This window comes from Vombatus ursinus, unplaced genomic scaffold, assembly GCF_900497805.2.
Source record: "Vombatus ursinus unplaced genomic scaffold, bare-nosed wombat genome assembly UNPS02011014.1, whole genome shotgun sequence".
Classification (NCBI taxonomy): domain Eukaryota; kingdom Metazoa; phylum Chordata; class Mammalia; order Diprotodontia; family Vombatidae; genus Vombatus; species Vombatus ursinus.
In genome coordinates this window covers 14,373,961-14,381,260 of record NW_020950792.1, presented here as the reverse complement: position 1 = coordinate 14,381,260, position 7,300 = coordinate 14,373,961, and the positions used below count along the sequence as shown (strand labels likewise).

At 35.4% G+C, this 7,300-nt stretch overlaps 1 pseudogene; it reads right to left on the bottom strand.

Annotated features, from left to right (window-relative positions):
• Positions 1-1,320: 1,320 nt before the first annotated feature.
• LOC114038434 lies at positions 1,321-5,406 on the bottom strand (annotated as a pseudogene).
• Between the last annotated feature and the right edge of the window lie 1,894 nt (positions 5,407-7,300).

The following is a 7,300-nucleotide window of genomic DNA, read 5'->3' as shown; positions in this document are numbered from 1 at the left end:
GGGAAGACAAAGAATATGACATAAATCCTGTCCTCATGAAGAATTATGGCCTGTTTTTTACTGTTTGTCACAGGGTTTTGTTGAAGTCCTCTATGCTCATAAGACTGGAAGAGACAATCTAATTTACTGAAACTGATTGTTTTTTAAAGAAAAACAATGTGGGATATCATTCACATTTTATTTCATCATTGATGAGAATTCTATAGTTATTTACCATCGGGGGGGGAGGAACAAACCTCCATGGTGATTGGCATCCATTCAGGAATATTTCAAGTTGCTGCTACATTTCTTGCTTAAGGATTTTCTTGACATGACTTAAATTTGTTTTATGGTATGCAATATGCTGAGGAAGATTCTTTGGAGTCCTGAAATATTCATGTTTTTGATCCATTATAATCACTCCCCTGTGCCTACTCTGTTTCTGCAAGAACAAAATAAAAAGTAGTTATCTGAGTATCAGTAGAATTGTGACATTTTAAAATGAACTTTATAAAGTAAGGTTTCAGAAATATTTCTTGTTTGTCAAAGGTGCATTATTCAGTGGTGGTAGTGGTGGTGGTGGTGGTGGTGTGTGTATATGTGTGTGTTTGTGTGTGTGTGTGTGTGTGTGTGTGTATTTACTTCAGTAATTCACATAATAGGAATGAATAATTGAAGATTCTTGGATTAATAATTATGCCACCTATTTTTATGCATATTTAATTACAGCAATTAGGGAAACATTTATACAAAGTTACTGAAACATAATCATATCCAAATTTTTACAGGTAAATAATCATTATAGCCAGTATTTATATAGTGCTTTTAAGTTTTGCCAAAAATTTTTTTACCAGAATTATTTTCTCCTTACAACAGTCTTGGGAGTTAGGTTCCATTACTATCCCCATGTTACTAATAAGGAAATTGATCCAAAGAGAGGTTAAGTGACTTGCCCAGGGTTACATAGCTAGTAAGTAACTGAAGCATTATTTTAACTCAGGACTTCTTGACTTGAAGTTCAGTTTTCTGTCCATTGTGCCACCTAGCTGCCTAAAGATATAGGAGCTAAAGAAGTAACCTCTTCTTGGCATTCAAGAGAAGTTCTCTCAAAAACTAGGAGGAAAAGAAATCCCCACCCACTTCAACCCAGCTTTTGAGACATTTTATCTGTAGCATCTGCCCCATCTCCTCAAATAACAATAAACCATTCTGTGTGCTAACAACATATCTTAAGAAAAAAAAGCAAAACAAAATTCTGCAGTTTTATAAAACTTGATTAAAAAATAGTATTTTAAACTGTACAATCACCAGAAGTACACAGTTATGAAAAATTCACACAATTCACTTGACATCTCCACCACCTTAAGCTTTCTGTGCCTGGTCTGTTTTGACATCTCCATTCTCTGCAGGGTTGTTCCCATCCTTACCAGAGTCAGCCTTTCCCTTTCTCTCTTTGGATAACTTCTCTCTCTTTTTTGCAAGTGCCTTTTCGGGTTTGGCTTCTGGCTTTGGAGGAACAGGTTTAGCAGAAAACCATGCTGATCTCCTCTGTTGTTCATCCTTAATCTTGGTCTTGTCTCCCTTAGCATCTCCTTTCTCTTGGGCAGGGGTGGGAGCAGTGACAGCAGCAGAGTCTGAGCATGGGTTACAGTGGCAGCATCAGCAGGTCTACTACTACTACTACTACTACCCTCAGACATTTACTAGCTTTGTGACCCTGGGCAAATCACTGAACCCTGTTTGCCTCGGTTTCTTATCTGTAAAATGAGCTGGAGAAGGAAGTGACAAATCACTCCAGTATCTTTGCCTAGAAAACTTCAAATGCATTCACAAGAGTTTAACATGTCTGAAACATGTACAATAACAAAAAAGTAGCAGCAGCAGCAACAGCAGCAGTAGAAGTAAAGGTATTGAATTTGGTCCTTGAGGGGTACCTTTGAATTAGCATAGACACTCAATGATTAATTGAACATACCCCTCTTAGGTCCAGACACAGTCAGTGACACATGAAAGTTGTACTCATTTATGTGGCTCTAGGAGAGTAAAAACACATGACTGAGTATAGTAATTCACACATCTCAACTATCTAGGGAAGGAAGGAGAGTACCTGAACATTACCTGTCTCAGTTGTCTCATTAGGAAGTTTGAGAGCTCTGGAATCCAACCTTCTAACCCTATACAAATTATCATGACACAAAATACATGGTTAGGGATTTAATTTGTATTTTCTTAAATATGTAAAACTCAGAGAAGGGTAATCTCACTCTACCAATGTGGGGAGACCCTGTATCTACAAATTGTAGTCTTAGTAGTTACCCAGAGCACTGTGAAGTGAAGTGATTTTCCCAGATTCACATCCTGGCTCTAAAGTCTATTGTCTATCAATTATGTCATGCTGCCTCTTATCATTATTCTTATTAAATATGGTAATAAAGATTATAAGAAATCAATGTGGTATCATATGGTGGTCAGAGTTTGTAAAGTGCTATACATATGTAATACATTACCAGGTAACTATACTAACACAAACCAGGCTCAATTTGAGGGACTTTTCCAATAAATCATATTTCTTTCACCCGTTTTCCTCTCAACAAGGGTTATGTATAAGAAATCTACAAATATATCTTGCATATGCCTTGTTGAAAAGGGGATGTTTATACAGCAAGAGTGACTCTAATGGAATTTCTCAACATGGGGTGTTGGTGAACTTCATTCCATGAGAATATGTGATGTGGAATGGAGGACCTTGGAGATAATGTAGAGCATGTATATACATTCTGTACTTGATTCTGGTCTTTAGTAAAAGAGAAGGCTCTTTTATTATCTATGAAGACATTCATAAAGGCCTATTGATCTCAGCATAGGCTTTTATTTGACATTCTCTTCACCTCAGAGGTCTTGGGGGATCTCATTGACTGCATTGCACATAGTGTCCAATGATATCCTTCATAAGGATAGTCACTATGCCAAGAGTGTATGTAACAGTTTAAAATGAGACTTCAACAAGACATAGTGGAAAGAAAGATGGATTTGGAATCAGAGAAATTGTTCTTGAATCCTAGTTTTGCTATTCATTGCTTACATGACCAAGGACAAATGATTTAATTTCTAAAGGCCTCAGTAGACCATTATGCTTCATCATTGGTATTCTAGAACCATTGCTCCTTGAATTTAATCAGATACCAGCTTTAATTTCATATTATTTTTGCTTATATTATTGTAATAATCATGTTTTGATCTCCTGATTTACTTTCATTGCTCTATATCAGTTCCTATAAGTCTTCTCTATATCTATATTTTTGCTTATATTACTGTAATATATCTCTTTTTTCCCTTCATTTTTTTTACTTCATTATGGTGCAATAGCATCATTCCATTACATTTATATACAACAATTTGTCCAGTTGTTTTCTCATTAATAGATACTTATTTTGTTTACATATTTTTTTTCTTTTCCTGGCAGGAAAAAAATGCTTCTATCAAAATTTCGGTATATGTAGGACCTTTCTCTCTTTGACTTCCTTGGGATATATTCCCAGTTGAATCACACCACTTCAAAATACATTCCATCACCTCTCTAGAGAGACTACCTATCCTTGTAATTCTATGCATTTCTTTTCTTCAGGTTTTCATCTGTCACTTTTTTTGCATCTCATCTTCTCCCTCAATTGAAGCCATTCCATTCACAAATATTTATTAAGTGCCCACAATATTCCAGGAACCATGCTAAGAGCTAGGGATGAGAGAGGGAGAGAGGAGACAGACAGAGAGAGAAACCAGTTCCTGATCCCAAAAAACTTTTAAAACATAGGTGTCAAAAATTCTGAAGAATTATTAAAGAGCAAAACCAAAATCCCAACACTTGCCAAACTCAACAGCCATGATGTTTGAGCTAAACAATATTTAATATTAGTCAGTAATCAATAGGAAAAATAGCATGGAGATTTTGAAAAATCACAAAATTATTTCTCCAATTTTCTACTAAAATAAATAAGATAGAGTTATTTAAACCAATTTAATATTCTATACTAGAGTAAGAAAGGTGGCAGGAGATTATTATACATTATAGCTAGACATTACCAGAATCTTAATTTCACTTTGAAAGCAAAGCTTAAGAAAACTAAAAAACTTAATTTCTGTGGTCATCAAGATCAAGAAAATTAGGTGGAGGGACTTTTATTAGACTAATCTGATGGAGTTTGCCCAATAAGGCAAAAATACACTTATTTTTCTAGTATGTTGAGTTCTATTTAGCAGATTATTTGGTGACTAAAGTGCCTAAGACTCTTGGATTCTTGTAATCAGGTTAATATAGTAAAGAAAAAAAAAGTGGTTTAAAGACCTTTTGTTCCCCCAGGCAATTCTATTGCCCTTATATCTTCAATAATAATGAAAAATCTCCTATGATATACAAAGCAACTCTTTACTATAATGCCCTCAGGTACAGCCGCAGCTAAATGTCCTTGGTCAAGAACTGGATTGATGCCATAAAGGTCTTTTACAGTGTGGCAACTAGAGATTAGTTTTTATTCTAGTTTTCTTGGAGCTGTTCAAAATCCTTGGATATTATCCAAAATGAATCTCCAGTGCTCTCTTGCATAGCAGTTTATACTCTTTCAAGGATTGTTACAATTTTAACTTGATTCACCCATAAATTTAAAATGCTTCAGACTAATACTGCCTATTCATTTCTGGTGACCATCATTCTAAGGTTTATAAGGAAGGTAAATTCCACAGGCCATTCTCCAATGGTGAGTGATAGATACAGTGTGTTTCAATGTTGACCTGTAGATTCTAAATGCAAACCTATGAATTTGTCCTATTGATTTGAAACTTTTAGAATAGTTCAATATTAGGTGGGTATTCAAGTTAACAAAATCCTGGAAACTCATTGTGAATAATTCAATATTGCAATTTGGTAAGGTTCATCTTGTTGAACACAGGACCCAAATTTCATTACCTTATTACTTGATAATTCACATTTCTCTTGTGAATTCCATAAATAAACCAGATTATCATTTGAATTTTTGTTTATTAATTTGCTTTTAAAAGCAATAGTTGAATTATATAATAGAAAAATATAATAAGAAGTACAAAATTTATTACTTCTAGAATTCAATGACAAAATTGGTTTGCTGGGATGAAGGTGGAGCTAAAATGGTAGAGAGAAGCCAGGAAGTTGCCTGAGCTTTTCCAAGTTTCCCACAAAAAAATGTTAAATTAAGGCTTGAAAAGAATTCTGGAGTGACAAAATACACAAAAACATTGAAGCAAACAATTTTCCAGCCCAAGATAACTTAAAAGGATGTCATGAAACTTCTGTCTCACTTGGGTAAAAGGACAGCACAATCTTGTGCAGACAGTGTTGGGGCAAGCCAGTGGGAGGCTCTTAGTAACAGCACAGATCAGCAATTGAAGCCCTGTCATCTTTGGCCAGCAAGCTAGTGGCAAAGAAGTTCAGCTGTGAGGCCTGCAGCCCTAATAAAGCAGGCAAACTGCCAGCCCTGGCAAACAGGCCAAAACAGGAAGGATTAGGTTGGGCCATTCTAGCACAGTGGGCAAGCCTCCAGCTGCAGAAGCCCTGGTATAGAAAGCTAGTGACCAGGACCCTGATTCTAATGCAAGAAGCTTGGGACAATGCCCCCATACCTCAGTAACAAAGTTTAACTTTAAAAAATGAACAAAAAAATGACATGACCATAGAAAGCTAATATGATGACAGGGAAGACAAAAACATAAACTCAGAAGAGGAAAACAATTTCAAAATACCTACATGCAAAGTCTCAGAATGGAATATGGATTGGTCTCAAGCCCAAAAAGTCCTCTTTGAAGAACTCAAAAAGGATTTTAAAAATCAAGTAAGAGAAGTAGGAAAAAATGGGAAAAGAAATGAAAGTTATATAAGAGAATTATGAAAAAAAAGAATTAACAACTTAGAAAAGGAAGCACAAAAATGGCAAAAGGAAAAAAAAACTTTTAAACATAGATTTAGGCAATTGGAAAAGGAGGTACAAAAGCTCACTAAAGAAAATAATTCCTTAAAAATTAGAATTGGGCAAGTGGAACCTAATGAATCTATGGGACATCAAGAATCAGTCCATCAAAATCAAAAGAATGAAAAAATAGAAGAAAATGTAGCATAACTCATTGGAAAACTGACCTGAGTACTAGATCCAGGAGAGATAATTTAAGAATTATTGGATTACCTGAAAGCCATGATTAAAAAATAAAAATAGCCAGCACATCATCTTTCAAAAAGTGATCAAGGAAAACAGTCCTGATATGCTAGAACCAGAAGGTAAAATAGCCATTGAAAGAATCCACCAATCACCTCTTGAAAGAGAGCTAAAATAAAAACTCCAAGGAATGTTGTAGCCAAATTACAGAATTCTCATGTCAAGGAGAAAATATTTCAAGCAGCCAGAAAAAAAAAAAAACAATTTAAATATCAAGGAGCTACAGTCAGGATTACCCTGGACTTAGTAGCTTCTAAAATAAAGGTTCAGAGGGCTTGGAATATGATATTCCAGAAGACAAAGGAGCTTGAATTACAACTAAGAATCAACTACTCAGCAAAATCGAGCATAGTCTTGCAGGGGAAAAGATGAACATTCAATGAAATAGGGGACTTTCAAACTATCCTGATGAAAAGGCCAGAACTGAATAGAAAATTTGATCTTCAAATACAAGATTTAAGAAAAGCATAAAAAGGTAAACAGGAAAGAAAAACAAACAAACCAAAATGTTATTCAATAAGATTCAAACTGTTTTCCCTACCCAGGGAGATGATACTTGTAACTCTTAAGAACTGTATTTCTAGTCAGGCACTTAGAATGAGTATACAGAGACAGAGGTTATGTGTATAAGTGGCTTTGATGTGATGATATTAAAAAAAAAAGCGGTGAACCAAAGGATTGTACTGGGAGAAGAAGAAAGGGATGAGGCAGAATAGGGTAAATTATATCTCGTGAAGATTAGATTAGATTAGAGGGAAAGAAGGGAGATGAGGTAAGCATTGTTTGAACCTTACTCTCATTGGATTTGGCTCAAAGAGGGAATAACATATACACTCAGTTGGAAGTAGGAGGGGAAATGGGAAAGAACATGGAAAAGGATGGGCAGAAACAGGAAGGGAAAAGGCAAGTTTAAAAATGGGAGGATACAAGGAGAAAGATAATAAATAAGTTCAGTTTTAGACATGTTGAGTTTAGGGTATCTCCTAGACATTTTGTTTGCAATGTCCAATAGACAATTTGGAACTGAAGCTCAGAAGGAGTTTGGGAGGGACTGCGGCTGGATATGTAGATCTGGGGTCATCTGC